Source organism: Notolabrus celidotus, chromosome 10 (assembly GCF_009762535.1).
Source record: "Notolabrus celidotus isolate fNotCel1 chromosome 10, fNotCel1.pri, whole genome shotgun sequence".
Lineage (NCBI taxonomy): Eukaryota > Metazoa > Chordata > Actinopteri > Labriformes > Labridae > Notolabrus > Notolabrus celidotus.
In genome coordinates, this window is record NC_048281.1 from 12,526,382 (window position 1) to 12,543,463 (window position 17,082).

At 47.1% G+C, this 17,082-nt stretch overlaps 1 pseudogene; it reads right to left on the minus strand.

Annotated features, from left to right (window-relative positions):
- LOC117820290 overlaps positions 1–17,082 on the minus strand; it is a 186,938-nt pseudogene that overhangs the window by 45,867 nt on the left and 123,989 nt on the right.

A 17,082-nucleotide genomic window follows, 5' to 3' on the forward strand; every position in this document is an offset into this window, starting at 1 on the left:
GGTAAGACCTATGCAAAGTCTTCAGAGGTCATAGGACTTACTGATGGGATTCTGCGCCATGGTTCCAGCAGAGGGTTCGCTGGGTTTTCCAGGCCCTGCCACATTGACAGCAGTGACTCTGAACGCATACTCAGCTCCCTCTGTGAGACCTGTAACATCCAGGCTCCTCTCTGTCATGAGCTTCCTATTCAGCTTGGTCCAGCTCAAGTCCTTGCTCTCTTTCTTTTCAAGCAGGTAGCCCAGGATGGTGGACTTGCCATCATCAGAGGGCTCTTTCCAGCTCACAGTCATTTGATCCTTGGTCACATTGGTGATCACTGGGGCCTCGCAAGGGCCAGGGACGGCTGGAAGTGAAACCAGAGCATGAGTTGTAGTTTCAGTTTAGGCTGACAGAACATACCATGAGACATTTAGCTGGTTTAGAGACATCAATGTTGGTTACTCACTGAATGGGTTCTTTGCAATTGCAGGGTTGGTGAGAAGGGCATCTCCAACACCCCACGTGTTCTCAGCACGGATTCTGAACTGGTACTCATGACCCTCAATCAGCTTCTCCACGTTTAGCTCAAGGATGTTACCCTTGATCTTTGCAGAGACCTGAGCCCAGTTGGCTCTGCTGGTCTCACGCTTGTCTACGATGTAGTTGCTGATGGCAGCGCCTCCGTCCTTCAGAGGAGGCTCCCAGGACAACTTTATACTGGTAGCCAACACCTCAATCAACTTAGCACTGGCAGGGGGTCCGGGCGCATCTGGGCACAATAAAAAACAGTAATTAGCCAATTGATCGCAGCATGTTGACCGATCAAACTTCTGTTCTACTTCATTTGTTAGCTAATCAAGAAAAACTTAAAGTGACCTTGGAGACTTAAAACATGTATCATCAATACGTTTTATCAGGTGTCCCTCAAAAGATGAAAAGAAAAGTTCTCACCCAGGACGTTGACTTGAATCTCTGCAGTCTTGGAGCCACTGGCGTTGTCAGCCTGGATGATATAGGTTCCCGTATGTTCTTTGGTGACCTCTGTCATCTCAAGCTGGAATTGATGCCTCTGGTGGGTGATGACCTGGCCTTCACCTGACTTCAGGGTATCATCGCCTCTTTTCCAGGTCACTCTGGGCATGGGCTTACCAAACACCTCAGCCTCTAGTAGAATTGTGGTTCCTGCCTTTACCTTAAAACCTTTCTGCATCCTGACATTGAGCTCCACCCTTGGAGGAACTGTGTTAAAAAGAGATAAATCAGAGTCAGAAGTCATGTTGGTGAGACTCACCTCTTCTTATAGAAGCTAAGATAGTCAAGTCAACAAGTTTTTTCTGTGGTAACTAGTTTGTTTGAATGTTACATCAAAACCTCTTACCGTTCTCTGCACAGACCAGGACAGGATCTGTGGGCTCGGAGGGTTTGCTGATGTTGACAGCAGTTTTGGCAATAACTCTGAATTGGTACTGAAGGTCCCTCTCAAGGCCAGTCACTGTATACTCCTCTCTTGGCACATTCTGGCTGCTGGTGTTGCAGCGTATCCAGATGTCCCCTGGAACCCGCATGGACTCAACATAGTAGCCAATGATCTTACTGCCACCATCGTTCTTTGGACGAGTCCAGACCAGAGTGACAGAGTTCTTGGTTACATCCAGGATCTCAGGTTTACCTGGAGTGTCTGTGACACATTGAGAAGAAAATGAAAGGAAACAAGAATGAGTAACTGAAGAACAGCCTGCTGCATCTTTCTTTTTACTTATCTTTTGCTGCCGGGGCAGTGAACCTACCAACAGGTGTTCTGGCAGTGACGAAGTCAGTCTTCTTGCTTGGTTTACCCTGCCCAGCACGGTTAATGGCAGACACTCTGAATGTGTATTCCAGTCCCTCAATGAGGCCGGCACATGGGTACTCGGTGGTGCGGACGACGGTGTCATTGGCTTTCACCCACAGCAGGCTGTTCCTCTCCTTGCGCTCTATGTAGTAACCTGTGATGGGACTGCCACCGTCGGTCTCTGGCGTATCCCAGGCTACAAACATACAGTCCTTGTTGGTCTTGTTGATGCGGCAGTTGAGGGGCTCCCCAGGAACATCTAGCAACACAAATAAATCAATCAGTACATTTTCTGTGATGACAGACCGTTCGACTTTACACAGAAACCTGCACAGAGACAGAAGCTCAGCTCACAGCAGCCGGTGATACGGTTAGAGATTTTTTAAACCTGATCATGCAAGACTCATGTCTGTGTAAATTGATAATCAGAATAAAAAATATCAGAATCAGAAATACTTTGTTAATCCCGGGGGGGGGTAAACAAAAACTGCATAACAGAAACATACCGAAGGGGAACTTGGCGACCATCCTGTCAGACTGAACAGGGTCTGACACGCCAAAGCGGTTCTCAGCGCGAATACGGAACGTGTACTCCTTTCCGGGGATGAGCTTTCCAAGCCTGCAGCTGGTCTTCAGGCCAGAAGAGGTAGCTGTTACCCAGTCACCTCTAGTCACATCGCATTTCTCCACCACATAGTTGGTAATATTGCTGCCGCCATCTTCCAGTGGTTTGTTCCAGGACAGGGAGCAGGCATCAGAGTCGATATCGCTGATTCCCACAGGGCCCTCAGGAGGACCAGGTATGTCTGAAACCAAAAGTTAGTTTTAAACGTGGACCTTTTCCATTTTGTGTCAAAAATCATTGATTGTATATTGTGGGTAACACTGACCTCTGATGATGATCTTTAGGGTCTGGGTCACCTTGGCAGAGCTGTTCTCAGCCACCAGGCTGTACTCTCCACTGTCATTCCTTGACACGTCTTTGATGATCAGGACACACAGGTTGCCAGACTTGTGCACGGCCAGACGGCTAGATGGGACCACTGCATCCTCACCACGCATCCACTTGCAGGTAGGGGCAGGTTTTCCAGAAACTAGTGCCTCCACTCTCAGCTTGGCTCCAGCTCTGGCGCTCGCTGTATCTTGCATGACAATCTTTGGCTCCACTGTCGATGGAAACATGAGAATTAACTAATCATACCGAGGGATGACTCAGGAAAGCTCAGAGCAGCTTTCAGATATGAATTGGTTGTTATTAAGCAATAACACTGTATTTCACTAATACCGGCTTTGGCACAATATGAAACATTTAAGCTTTTAAAGAGTTAAAAGGTAATAAAGGATTTTACTTTTTGATAACTACCACAAATACTTGTTAATAATCTCTTATTAGTTTGACATGATGACTTACACATCTGTTCCTTGATCTCGACCGGCTGCCTGGTCTCTGTGAATGAGCTCATGCCCATGATGTTCTTTGCAGCCACTCTGAACTTGTACCTTTTCCCCTCCTTCAGACCGCTGATGCTGATTGTCAAACCTTTCACTGTAGTGTAGGCATTCCACACTTCCTTTACAGGTTCTGCCTCCTCTTCCTCCTCTACTACTGGAGGTGGAGGAGGAGGTGGAGGAGCTTCCCCTCCCTCTGGAACCTGTTGTAAATAAAACATTGTGGATAAATGATTCAACCTTTTTACCCTAAGCTTCTATGAAAGAAAAATGCATACATTTGTAAAATAGTAGTGAGGTAAGTTTTATTTCTGAATATTAGTTTGAATTTTAAGTTATAAAAAAAAAGTGTGGCAGAAAGTTTTGGAATATTAAATCAGTTACTTGAAGCAAACAGAAAATAATTAGTTTCATTAAATGACAAACCTCTGCAGGCGCAGGGATCTCTGGGGGAGGTTTGACCTCAATGTATTCAATCACGTAACCATCAATCTTGGCTCCGCCATCTCTTGCAGGCTTCACCCAGCCGACTGCGGCACTGTTCTTGGTTATTTCCAGAACCTCTATCTTCTCACAAGGATCAGGCTTACCTGGGAAATCAGATAGGTGTGTTCATGTGTATCATGATCAAGGAGAAATGCACTATGATTTCAGCTGCATTAAGCTGTGTGTTAGTTCTTAGCTCTAGTATCAACATGTGTGACTTTAAGTTGATACTTACTGACAGGATCAGAGGCCATATAGGAAGTTGGTGATACTTTGGGAACTCCAGAACCATACTCATTGACAGCTATAACTCTGAAGTAGTACTCAGTACCCGGCATCAGACCGCTGACTTTAAAGGGAATCTTGTCCTTATCAACTTCGGCCTTGACAGTCGCCCAGGTCTTGCGGTCGATCTCACGCTTTTCAACAATGTAGTGAAGAACCTCGCTGCCACCATCGATCTCTGGAGGACTCCAGGACAGCATGGCTGATGTCTGTTTGATGTCAGTAGCTTCCAGATTTAACACAGGCCCTGGGGTGTCTGTCAGGCAAAATATGTATTTGTAGTTATTTATCTTTTATTTGAAACGGAGCCGCAGCAATAAGTTCAACTTGTGTGGACCATAAAAAAATAGGACATACCCAGAACCTTGACATTGACAAACACAGCTTTCTCCCCTGCAGCACTCTTTAGAGTCAGGCAGTATTTGCCAGAGTCATAGCGAGTGCTGTCTGGGATGATCAGGAAGGTCATGGTGTCAATGAGGTCAACTTTTCCTTTCCTGGCCACGTTGTCGATACCCATCCTCCTCCAGCAAACAGTGGGAGCTGGTCTTCCTCTGATAGTGGCAACCAGTCTTATCGGACAGCCGGCTCTGACTGTCAGTCCCTGCTTCAGGTTGGCATCCAAGTCAATCTCTGGAGCCTCTGTTGGAAGAAAGAGCAGCATAGGCGTCAGTCACTCAAAATTAACTGCAATTCATCCCTCTCATGTCGGAATAAAATAAATCCTCCTTTCATCAGCATTAAGGAACTACTATCAAGCAAAGTCTTTACTGAAGTTCTCACCCAGAATATCCTTTGGTATCACGGCACCCTCAAGGTTGCAAGGCAGGCTCATGCCCACCTGGTTCTGAGCTGACACTCTGAATTCATACACGAGGTTCTCATCCAGACTAGTGACTGTGAACTCGCACACAACCAGTTGGGCTGCCACATTGCACCTCTTCCAACCATCGTCTCCTTTCTTTGCACTTCCCGGTGCTTTCATTTCCACAACATAGCCAATGAGGGGGGCCCCGCCATCTGATACGGGCTTGACCCAGCCCAGGGTGACACTTGACTTGCTACTGTCAAGGACCTTCAAGTTGGTTGGAGGTGCTGGAGCCTCTGTAATGACACATTTAAAATAAGGTTAAAGCAATAGATTATGTGATTGGTTATTTCATCGTGAGCTTCTTGTTTTAGTCAGTAGGTATTTACAACTCTTAAAACATTCTTTTTAGTACATACCAACTGTGTCCTTGGCAGTAATGGCGCGTGAAGCCTTGCTTGGGCTGCCAACACCGATTTCATTAACAGCCTTCACTCTGTATTGGTAGTCATGGAGTGGCAGCAGTCCAGTAACTGTATAATGAGTAGAAGGGATTGGATCCTTGATGACTGGGGACCATCTAACTGCATGCTCCTCCCTCTTTTCCAAAAGATAGCCAATGATTGGCTTTCCTCCATCTTTCTCTGGCTCTGACCACAGCACAGTCATCTCCTCCTTTGCAATCTTTGAGACCTCTGGTGCCTCAGGAGCATCAGGTACACTGAACTGGGTGCCGGCTACAATGGCCTCGCTCTGCACTGCAGGGCCAGGACCCATCTTATTCTCAGCACGAACCCTGAAGATGTACTCGTTACCCTCAATAAGACGGGTGACTTTGGCTTTATTAGTGATGACAGCGTTTGTGTGGACTGACCAGACTCCTCTTTTGGTCTCACATTTCTCAATAATGTAGTTGTAAATATCGCAGCCGCCATCATCCTCTGGGACCTCCCAGGCAAGATTGCACCTGTCGATAGAGACTCCGGACACCTTAAGGTCCCTAATGGGGCCAGGTCTGTCCAGTACATTAACTTTAGCATGAGCAGAGCCTGTTCCTGCACTATTGGAAGCAGTAACAACATATTTGCCACTGTCGGTGCGTCTGGCGCCAGTCAGTAGCAGCTTTGAGAAGTCAGCACCGCTTTCTATTTGAAGCCTGGGGCTCTTCTTGATCTCCTCTGTGTTCTCATCTTTAGTCCACTTGATATCAGGCTGTGGTTTGCCTTTGATTGTTGCCTCGATAGGAATGGAGTCTCCTGCTTTGACCACAAGGGTTCCATCCAGTTTAATCTTGACTTCAGGCTCCATAATCTGTTCTTTAACCAGGATATCTGGTGTAGTCACCCAGTTGCTCTCGCCTCCCTCGTTCTTAGTCTGAACTCTGAACTGGTAGATCTGGTTTTCAATGCAGCGGTCAGCCATGAAGTAAGTCTCCTTGATGGCACCCTTATGAAGCCTCTCCCAGTCTTCAGCCTCTTTAGGCTTCTTCTCAACATGGTAAGCCAAGTTACGACTACCACCATCATAGTCTGGTTTCTTCCATTTAAGGAAGCAGAAGGTCTTGCCAATCTCAGCGATTTGGAAGTCAATTGGTTCGCCAGGCTTTTCAACTGGATCAACTGCAAGCACAGGTTGCTTGCTCTCAATGGGTGGACCGGCGCCAATCTTATTCTCTGCACTGACACGGAAGAAGTACTCACAGCCCTCAGTAAGAGGAGCCTTAATGACCCGCTTGGTGCAGTCACTGGAAACCACTGTCCATCCTCTCTGGCTTGGCTGACGGCACTCAATTATGTATTGAGTGATCTCAGTGCCTCCATTGTCCTCAGGGTTCTCCCAGGACACCATGCAGGAGTTCTTCGTCGCATAGGCTACTTTAATGTTCTGGCAAGCTCCTGGTGTGTCCAGGACATTGACAATAATGGTGGCCTGTGCCTGTCCACTACTGTTCTTGGCATTGATTGCATATTTACCATAGTCTGACCTGACAGCCTCATTAATCACGAGTTCACACATAGGGTAGTTGTTGTTCATTTCAGTGCGCTTGTCCCGGCCCATGGCTCTGGCATCTTTGGTCCATGTGATCTCAGGGTCTGGTCTGCCTTTGACTCTTGTTATCAAACTAATGATCTGACCAGCTCTAACTGTCAGAGAGTCCCGGCATGACACATCAACTGTAACCTCAGGGGGCACCAGGATGTCCTTTGCTAAGACAGTTTCTGTCAGTTCCCTTGGTTCACTGTCTCCAACCTTGTTGGTGGCTTTAATCCGGAATCTATACTCCATTCCTTCAATGAGGCCTGGCACTCTGTAGGCACACATCTTGATGAGATCCTTGTTGATTCTATCCCACTGGGCAGTTCCTGACTTCTGAGCCTCGACAACATAACCCAGGATGGGACTGCCTCCGTCCCTTGTGGGCTTTGTCCAACAGATGTCAGCATAGGACTTGCTCCAGTCCTTCAGCTTAGGATTGCCAGGAGGTCCTGGTTTAGTGATAGCACGAGTGGCCTTGATGGGATCAGAGGTGGGTGAGGGTTTGCTGGTACCAGCAACGTTCTCAGCAAACACTCTGAACTCGTAGCTGTTGCCTTCAAACAGACCTGAGACTCTGTACCTGAGGTCCAGCACAGGTGTTTTGTTGACACGAATCCACTTTCCTGTCATTTCTCTGCGTTCAATCACGTAGCCACTGATGGGGCTGCCTCCGTCATAGTCAGGCAGGGGCCATTGTACTGTCACAGCATTCTCTGTGATATCGGAGCACTCTGGCAGGCCTGGTGGACCAGGAGGGTTGAACATGTGTTTGGCAATAGTAGGAGGACTCTCAAGCGCTGCACCAAAGCCAATCTTATTCTCTGCACGCACGCGGACTACGTATTCACGCCCCTTTTCTAGCCTGGACACCTTTGCCTTGGTACTGGTGCCACTGGAGCTAACGACAGACCAGGGCTCCCATGACTTCTTCACATCCTTCTTTTCCACCACATAGCTGGTGATTGGTGTGCCACCATCATCCTTGGGTGCCCTCCACTGGATCATCATATGATCAGGGGTGACTTCCAAGATGTTGACGGGTCCAATGGGTGGACCTGGAAGATCCAGCACAGTAACATGCAAGGCAACAGTCTTGCTGCCTGCAGGATTAGCCACAGTGAGGATGTACTCTCCAGTGTCTCCTCTTTGGGACTCAGGGATACTGAGGATGGTGGACAATCCAGCAGTCTCAATTTTATAACGGCCTTCAGATAAGATATCCTTGCCATCAGTCATCCATTTGGCAGTGGGAGTGGGAATGCCTGTCATCTTCGCTGGAAGGCTGATTGGACTGCCAGCTTTGACAACAAGACCCTCAATAAGTTTCACATCAACTTCAATAGTTGGTGGCACTGAAAGAAACAACAGTAGAAATATAAATTTAACTCTGGGCTGAACATACAGAACACATAAAATCCATTTCATCAGACAACAACTCCCTCAGAATAATGTTTCTTACATGTCTTCTCCTGGCAGGTGACGGGCACACTGGTATCAGGACGGCTCACACCAATGGCATTCTGAGCCTTAACCCTGAAGCGGTAAGTCTTGCCCTCCTCAAGACCAGTAACATGGGCATGGTTGTTGCTCACTGTCTTGAAGGTGACCCAGTCAGTCTGGCCTTCTTCCTGGTGCTCAACAATGAAGCCGGTGATTTCACTTCCACCAGTGCGGTCTGGCCACTCCCATGCCAACCAAACCTCGGTCTTGTCTGCATCAGTGTGATGCAGATTCTTGGGCGGGCCAGGAGGATCTGAAGGAATCCGGGAGAGAACAGTTCATTGCTAATCATACATTTGTGTTTAATGATATCAGATACGAGTGCTAAGAGTTACTGATAAACGTTTTAAAGTGAATATCTGACCCATGACTGATTTTGACTGTTACTCACAGAGAGGATCGACTGCTTTGATGGGTGACCTCGTCACCACATAATCGCTCTTGCCAAACTGGTTCTCAGCAGCCACCCTGAACAGGTACTGGATACCTTCCATCAAGTACATTGCCTTCAGACTCAGCTTCTTATTGGAAGCGGAGACTGGCACCCAATGCTCTGCAGCAACATCCTTCTTCTCCACAACGTAGTGGGAGATGACAGCACCACCGTTGTCCTCAGGAGCCTTCCATGTCAGGTAGGCAGATTCACTGGTAATCTCTGAGATCACCAGCTCCCTGGGAGGAGTCGGCTTATCTGTTGGAACAAGAACAAGATTACAGTTTAGCTCATGGCATGTTTATGACCTGTATGTTGGCTGAATGTTGATTTAAACACAAAGAAAAACATTTTTTAGAATTTGTTTGTTTGATGGAGACAAACCAAATCCAGTATTTGTGTGAGCGGACCGTTCCCTTACTTAGCACAAGCACAGCAACAGTTGCTGATTTCGTTCCAACAGCGTTCTCAGCAGTGATGGTGAAGTTTCCAGAGTCTGGGCGCACACACTTCGGGATGAACACTTTGCTCCCGGTGGCAGTGACAGCAACCGTGATGTGAGCAGGAACATCCCCGTCATTCTTCTTCCAGCTGATAGTAGGTGTTGGTACACCCTTAACAGTGGCACTCAGGGTGATGTCAGATCCCAGCATTGCCAGGTGGTCACGGGCCATGTTGGCATCTAGAAGCAATTCTGGCGCCTCTGTAGAGGACAACAGAAGAACATTTAGTCAATTCATTTGTCACAACAATCACAAATATAAAACAAAAACAACAATGACACAAAACTGTTTTTAAATATACAGTCAAGACTGTAGTCAGCTGCTTTGCTTGTACACTGAACATAAACATCTGTTACCATCAGACTGCCGTTTAGCTGGACAATAAAACAAAGCTTTAGCTAAATTATAACTCTGTTTTGTCTCAATTTAAAAAAAGCCAGCATTGAAATATTAAAATTTATACTTTTATTCAGCAATGTTTGTTTTTGGAGAAATTTAATTGAAGCCTTGAACTAAATCACATAAACAGAAACCTTTCCTTTAGAAAGGCCGGGTGTGCATGCCAATCCACTCAATGATATCATTTATGCTGCTGTAAAGACCCCACAGGCATACTTAGATTTAACTTAATTTAGCCATTTGTAAAATAAATCATAGGACTTTTTAAAAATGATGATAAACTAAACTTTGAGTCTGGTTTGAATTTAAACATAAGTATCTACAGACTGAAGATGAATATGAACCACTTACCAAGTCTGTCATGGACTTTGATGGGCTGCTTGACATAGGCAGGGTCAGATTTTCCTGCAGCGTTGACGGTGAAGATCCTGAAGTTATACTCTTGTCCATCTGCCAGGCCTGTCACTACATAATGGAGGTCGGGGCACTGCTCTGGAGTCTCATTGGCCTGAACCCATTCAACTGCACCCGGCTTCTGGTACTCAACAATGTAGCCGAAGATTCTGCCCTTTCCATCGTGGCGAGGCATCTGCCACCTCAGGCTCACAGTGTCCTTGGTCTTATCATAAGCCTCAGGGGTCACTGGAGGGCTTGGTCGAACTGTGAGGGGGAGATATCAGGGGAGACTGTTAATTTTACACAAACATAATAAAAACCTTGTGTTTGGTAAGCTGCTATTACCCTGGAGGAACACAAAGAAACGTCTCTTCTGTAATGATTGCCACAATTTATGCTATAGTTTTACTTAGTTATTTTTTAATAGACTTTTATCAAAGTGGCTGGTTTTTGTGTATCTATAGTGCAAAAGTGTTTTTGCAAATAAGATGAGAATCGCATGTGAAGAGTTAACTAGTTAAATGCTGAACAAAGTGAGGAACAGTACTCAGAACAATGCTTACACTATTTAGAATAAATACTAACAAAAAAAAAAAAGTCTGAACTAAATGAGGATACTTCATCTCAACCAAACATATTCTGTCGATCAGAGCGGCAACGTTTTACTGTTCAGAAACAACTCTGTCTGGATGATACGCGTCTGGTTTTTATGTTGCACTGACCGATAGGATCCTTGGCCAGGATGGGTTTGGACGGGACACTAGGATCTCCAGTTCCCAGCTCGTTCTCAGCCATCACCCTGAACTCGTACTCGCAGCCCTCCACCAGGTCCTGGACCCTGTATTGAGTGTGTGGGTAAAGCGTATCTCTGGTGACTCTGGACCACCTCTTGGCTGTGGGCTCCTTCTTCTCAAGGACGTAGTTGGTAATGGGTTTTCCTCCATCTCGAGGCCGGTTCCAGAGAACCAGGGCATTGGTTCCATACACCTCTCTAACTGTTGGCATCTCAGGCGCCTCAGGGACTCCTGCAGAGGGGGGGAAGAGGTCGGGGTTATTAATCTGTTTCCAGGATCTGTTTTAAAAAGTATCTTTAATCATCAGTTAATGTGAAGATTTGTAATCTGATCTGATTAATACGTCACAGAACCACAAATGTGTAGAAATACAAAAACATGAGAACAGAAAACTTCAAGAAATAGTTTAAATACAAAGAGATCCACTACATGAAGTCGTTTATAAGGAGAACTCAAAAGAAACCCTATAACATAAAGAATTAATGGATTTATTGGAGCAGAACTTACTGAAGAGATCTTTGGCTCTCATCTCCTCGGACTCCAGTGGGTCGCTGATACCGTACGTGTTCTCAGCAGAGATCCTCATGATGTACTCCTTGCCCTCTGTAAGCTTGGGGATCTGAGGCCAGAAGACAACTCATGAGTATCTCTGAAGTGTAGCACACCTGCTGCATAAGGATCTGCACATTAACATAACAGCACACTGGAGTCTGAACCATCAGGACCCACCTTGCATGTGGTCTTGGTGTTGGCAGATGTGACTGTGGTCCAGGTGTCTCTGTTGGTGTCTCTCTGCTCGATTATGTAGTTGGAGATGTCGACACCACCGTTGTCCACAGGAGGTTTCCAGGAGATGACCATGTACTCCCTGTGCACCTCATCGAACACCACAGGACCGACAGGAGGGGTAGGACGGTCTGTGGGACAGAACAGTCCCAGGGTTAGGAATTAGAGTGTTCCACATACACCAGCTCTATCCAGAAGAACTTTAACTGATGCATCTTTTTAAACTGATATGTTCAGTCTGCTTCATAAAGGTAAATGAAGGGCACGATGACTTCTGGTGTTGCACCAGGCTGATGGCTCCTACTCTTATCAACATTTACTCTTTGCATTACTCCCCTGATGACACCGGGGTCATTCTTTCACACAGGAGACCTTCTTTGTGAGTGTGACACCACAGGGTCTAATGTTAACCCCCCTCTCTTCCCCATCAGACTCCATGATTCCTTTCTGTGTCTTTATATTTCTTAAATTATCTGCCCCTTAAATCCCCTTCTCCCGACACAAGTCCTTCCTACTTACCAACGACGGTGATGTTGCACACTCCTTTCCTGGAGCCAGTACTATTCTCCACCACCACCATGTATCTGCCGCTGTGCTCGCGCTTTGCCTTCATCAGACCCAGCGACATTGTGGTCAGGGTGTTCTTAAACATGGTGTGTACGTCGGCCTTCAGTTCCTCATCATCTCGGTACCAGGCGATGGTCGGGGCAGGTTTTCCGGTGTAACGGCCCTGCAGCAAGCAACTCTCCCCCACACGGATGATGATCTTATCACGGAAGTCCACCTCAATGGTTGGGGGCTCTGAAAGTGGAAGACAAAGACCAGTTAGATTAGGTGACACACCGAGGGCGTCGGTGTGTTTCTAAAGGATAAACTATGTCCAGCAGACAGACTCTCTTCTGGGCACGGACTTGTATATGAAGGGGCATCTATATTTTAACCCTGCTTCAAACATTGAAAATGCTTCATTATAGTGTTTGAGAGTCTGTGAAATCAATGAACTATCGGATTCAATGAATCACTGGGAACAGGGTACATGAAGCTGTTCAGAACATCAGTGATGTCCCACAGGGGAAAAAAAGTGTAAACACCATGTTTTTCAAATCTCCAAAGTGTCTCGGCGAGTATATTCTTCCAGTAATGGATCAATCAGTCACTGCTAATCGATCTGAATAGGTTCTCACCTAGCTCATTCTTGCAGGTGATTGGTTTGGTGCAGAATGATGGCTTGCTGGGTCCGACCTCGTTGACGGCAATGACCCTGAACTCATAGGTGTCACCCTCCCTCAGGCCATCGTAGGTGAACTTCCTCTCCATCAACTTCTCCTTTGTCAGTCTTGTGTACTTGTCTTTGCCGATCATACGAGCTTCCAGGATATACATGATGATCTCTGAACCACCATCAAACTTGGGGGCCTTCCACGTGACACTGATCAAATCTTTGGTGACTTTGCTGACCTCCAGTTCCTCAGGGCGGTCAGGAACACCTGATGGAAGAAGAAACAGGCGGGTAATTATTGACCGATCTGTGTCATATAATGTGCAGTTTTTATTTAGATTGAAAACTTCAGCTGCGGGAGAATATAGATAGTTTATATCCTGGGGCCTCCTGACCATCCCATCTACAGCAGAACGGTTTTAATGTTCAGAGATTGATTAACTAGACTCACTGATTGGCTCCTTGACGACCACCTCAGCTGCAGTCGCCATGAAGGGTCCAACACCGATAGCGTTCACAGCGGCAACCCTGAAGAAATAAGCTTTCCCGGGGGTGAGGCCGTGAGCAATGGCGTTCTGTCTGCTGGCAGTGAAGGACAGGGAGGTCCAGGCTTTACGCTCGGCCTCACGTTTCTCAATGACAAAGTTACTGATTGGAGAACCACCATCATTCTCGGGGAAGAACCAGTTGATTTTGCAGGAGTCGATGGTCAGGTTCTCTGCAACCAACGGAATACCGACAGGCCCCGGGACATCTGTAGTACGACATGTCAAGTTTTAGGAAATACAAATAACAAAAAATGAGGATGCAAAGCCATCTTACTGAAAAAGCAGGACTTTACCCAGGACTTCCACGGTGATCTTCTTAGACTTCTCTCCTCCAGCATTCTTGGCTGTCAGCGTGTAGACGCCGAGGTGCCTTCTGATGCAGGGCTTGATGACCAGAGAAGAACTGATGGCTGTCGTCTCCACTTTGGCCTCAGGAGGCAGCGCTCCTCCCTCTCTGCCCCAGACCACCTCTGGGGATGGTTTGCCAGATATGTAAGCAATGATACGGATCACTCCGCCGGCATGGACCACCATCCTCTCCTTCACTGAAGCGTCCAGGTCGACCTCCGGTGCAACTGCGAGAGAGATACTAAACTTTACAGTCTGCCATGTCCTCAAAGACCAGACGGTAGAGATGGGGTTTGCTTTGAACTGTGATCCTCTGAGACCAACTTACTTGTTCTGTCGTTGACCTCAAGCACCTCTGGGACCTCTCCGGGCTCACCGTTACCAGCAGCATTAAATGCGATCACCCTGAACTTATACTGTCCGCCAGTCTTGAGGCCAGCGATCACCAGCCGGGTGCCACGGGTTTCAGTGTCCTTGGCCTAAAAGACACAAAGACGGCGTTCCAAAGGTCACTGAACAGCACAAGTCTGTCTTAAACAGGGTCAGACCACTAAACCAGTGATGGCATAAAGGTGAAGGCTGGGTATCTCTCACCTTGACCCAGGCTTCAGTACCCTCCTCCTTGTACTCCACCCAGTAGCCGATGATCTTGGAGCCTCCATCTTTCAAAGGTGGGATCCATTCCAGGTCCACTGTGGACTTTGTCCAATCAGAGACCTTTGGCGTTGGTGGAGAGGGTGGAGCTAGGGGCCGAGGAACACAGGCAGTTAACACCCATCGCTTTGGATTTACAACTTGTTAGATTTCAGTGTGGGAACTTACCGATGGGGTCTCTGGCAAAGACGGGATCAGTTGGAGCGCTGGGAAGTCCAGGTCCAGCAGCATTGATGGCAGTGACTCTGAACAGGTACTGGGAGCCCTCAATGAGTCCAGTAACCCCGAATGACTCTCCCATGCCCATGGGTCGGATGGGGTCACGGCTGACACGGGTCCAGCGTTTGCCCGTGGTCTCTTTGCGTTCCAGCCAGTAGCCTGAGATAGGGGTGCCACCGTCATCCTCAGGCTCCTCCCAGTTAACTGTCATGGAGTCCATGGTGATGTTGGTGACAGTCGGCTTCTCACACTGTCCAGGGACAGCTGCAGAGAGGATCAAGGTTGGATGGTATTAGTCCAGTACCGATGGTTACAGTGTCATACTGTATGTATATGAGACACCTCTAATCTGGATCAAACATGAACCAATAAAGGTTTACGTTTCCAAACTCAGGTGTTTGTCTTTAACCTTTCTTTGATCTTACACACCGGCCTACATTAGTTTAGGATTATTATGATTGTAGTTTAGAGAAAGACAAACAGTTCTCATTAAACATGCTCGCTGCTTTAGTGCTCAAACATTTATATAAAAGTGTAATTCGTCCCTCATCCTGAACTCACTGTAGCGGGTGCGGGCAACTTCAGGCTCGCTGTCCAGAGGGTCTCCGACTCCGAACTTGTTCTGGGCCATGACACGGAACACATACTCGTGTCCTGTCATCAGGTTCTCGACTGTCCAGATGCGGTCTTTGGGTTCGTTGGTAACAATCACCCAGGTCTTCCTGTTGGCGACACGCCTCCAGATGACATAGTTTGTGACTTTGGATCCACCGTCATCCTTCGGTGGCAGCCAGGACAGAGTGATCTTCTCAGCCCCAATCTCCTCAAATTTAATAGGAGCAGAGGGAGCACCAGGTCGACCTAAAGATGAGAACACAGAAATTAATTTTCTAAGAATTAATCTTCCACTTCATCTACACCTGAACCTCTCTGCTTCATGCAGCTCTTTGCTCAAGTTTAAACAGCTTTTACACATTTTATAAAACAAATCTGAATTTCTGCTGAAGCCAGCTTTGGTTAGGATAGACCTGAAGAAACATAAAAATGAAGACAGGATCAATTAAAGGGACAGGATGGTGGAGCTTCATGTTGTCCTGATATGTTAAAGAAAAGGCCTCCAGTACAACCTGACTGATGAAGTCGTCCCTGATTTACAGAAAAGTTTAGGGTGAGGATCTACTGTTGCACACTACAGACACATCTCATGCATGAGAGTGAAGACTTCATGAATGAACTAATCATGAGGTGAGTAAATGTCAGGACTCAAGTTTAACAAAAAACTTCCTGGAGTTAATTTCAAAGAGTCTCTGCTTGTGTTGAATCTGATGATGTAAGTTAGTGACACTGGAAAACAATCTGTCTGATGTGTTTGACTCACCGAGCACGTTGAGCCTCATCTCCTTGGAGGCTTTACCGATGCTATTGGAAGCCACCAGCGTGTACAGGCCAGTGTCAGGACGTTTGCCCTGCTGGATGAGCAGTGTGCAGCTGTCGTCCGACACCATCTTGTTGATGTGCTCGTCGTACTGAACCTCCACCTTGTTGTCCGACTTGTGGGGCGGAGCCTTGAACCAGGTGAGTTTGGGGAATGGACAGCCGCGGATCTTGGCCACGATGCTGATGTCGGAGCCCTGTTCCACCTCCATGAACTCATCCAGCTCGATAGAAGGAGCACCTGCAGCAGAACAACAGGAGATCCTCAGTGTTTTAGGAAAGAGAACGTTTGGTGATAGAAGGTGTTGATGCTACTTGGAGCTCATGGAGCAGTTAGGCTTGTTATACACTTTTAGTCACATTTAAGTCCCCTGTTGGGAGTTCTGGTCTTACAGGTCTGGTCCTGGACCACAATGGGTCCAACGGTGGTTGAAGGTCTGCTGGCTCCAGCTGCATTGTACGCCTGCACTCTGAACTCATACTCTTCTCCCTCTGTCAGGTCCTCCACTTTGAACCGGGTGGTGTCCACGTCTCTCCTGTTGCACCTGAGGGGGACGGGATCCAGTATAAAAAGATGAGGTGGAAGTCTTACTGAGACCACTGGACTCATTTTACACGGAGGGAAAAAATTTGTTCTGGAAAACTGTGAACTCTTGGACATCATCAACAAGGACTCATTCTGCGTTCTGTTGAGTTTTAGTGGCTTGATGAAATCATGGACGGTTATCAGCCCCCTCTCCTTTGGAATCATCTACCAGTCATGGTCCGGAAGGCAGACACCTTCTCTACTTTTAAGAGTCGGCTTCAAACTTTCCTTTTTGGTAAAGCTTATAGTTCGAGCTGGATCAGGCTTGGACCAGCTCTTAGTTATGCTGCTATAGGGAGCTGCCGGGGGAACTCTCTGCCTGTCTTACTTTAACTGCCCCTGTCCTCCGCTCATGGTATATTAAGATGAGAGCAGACAGCAGAAATG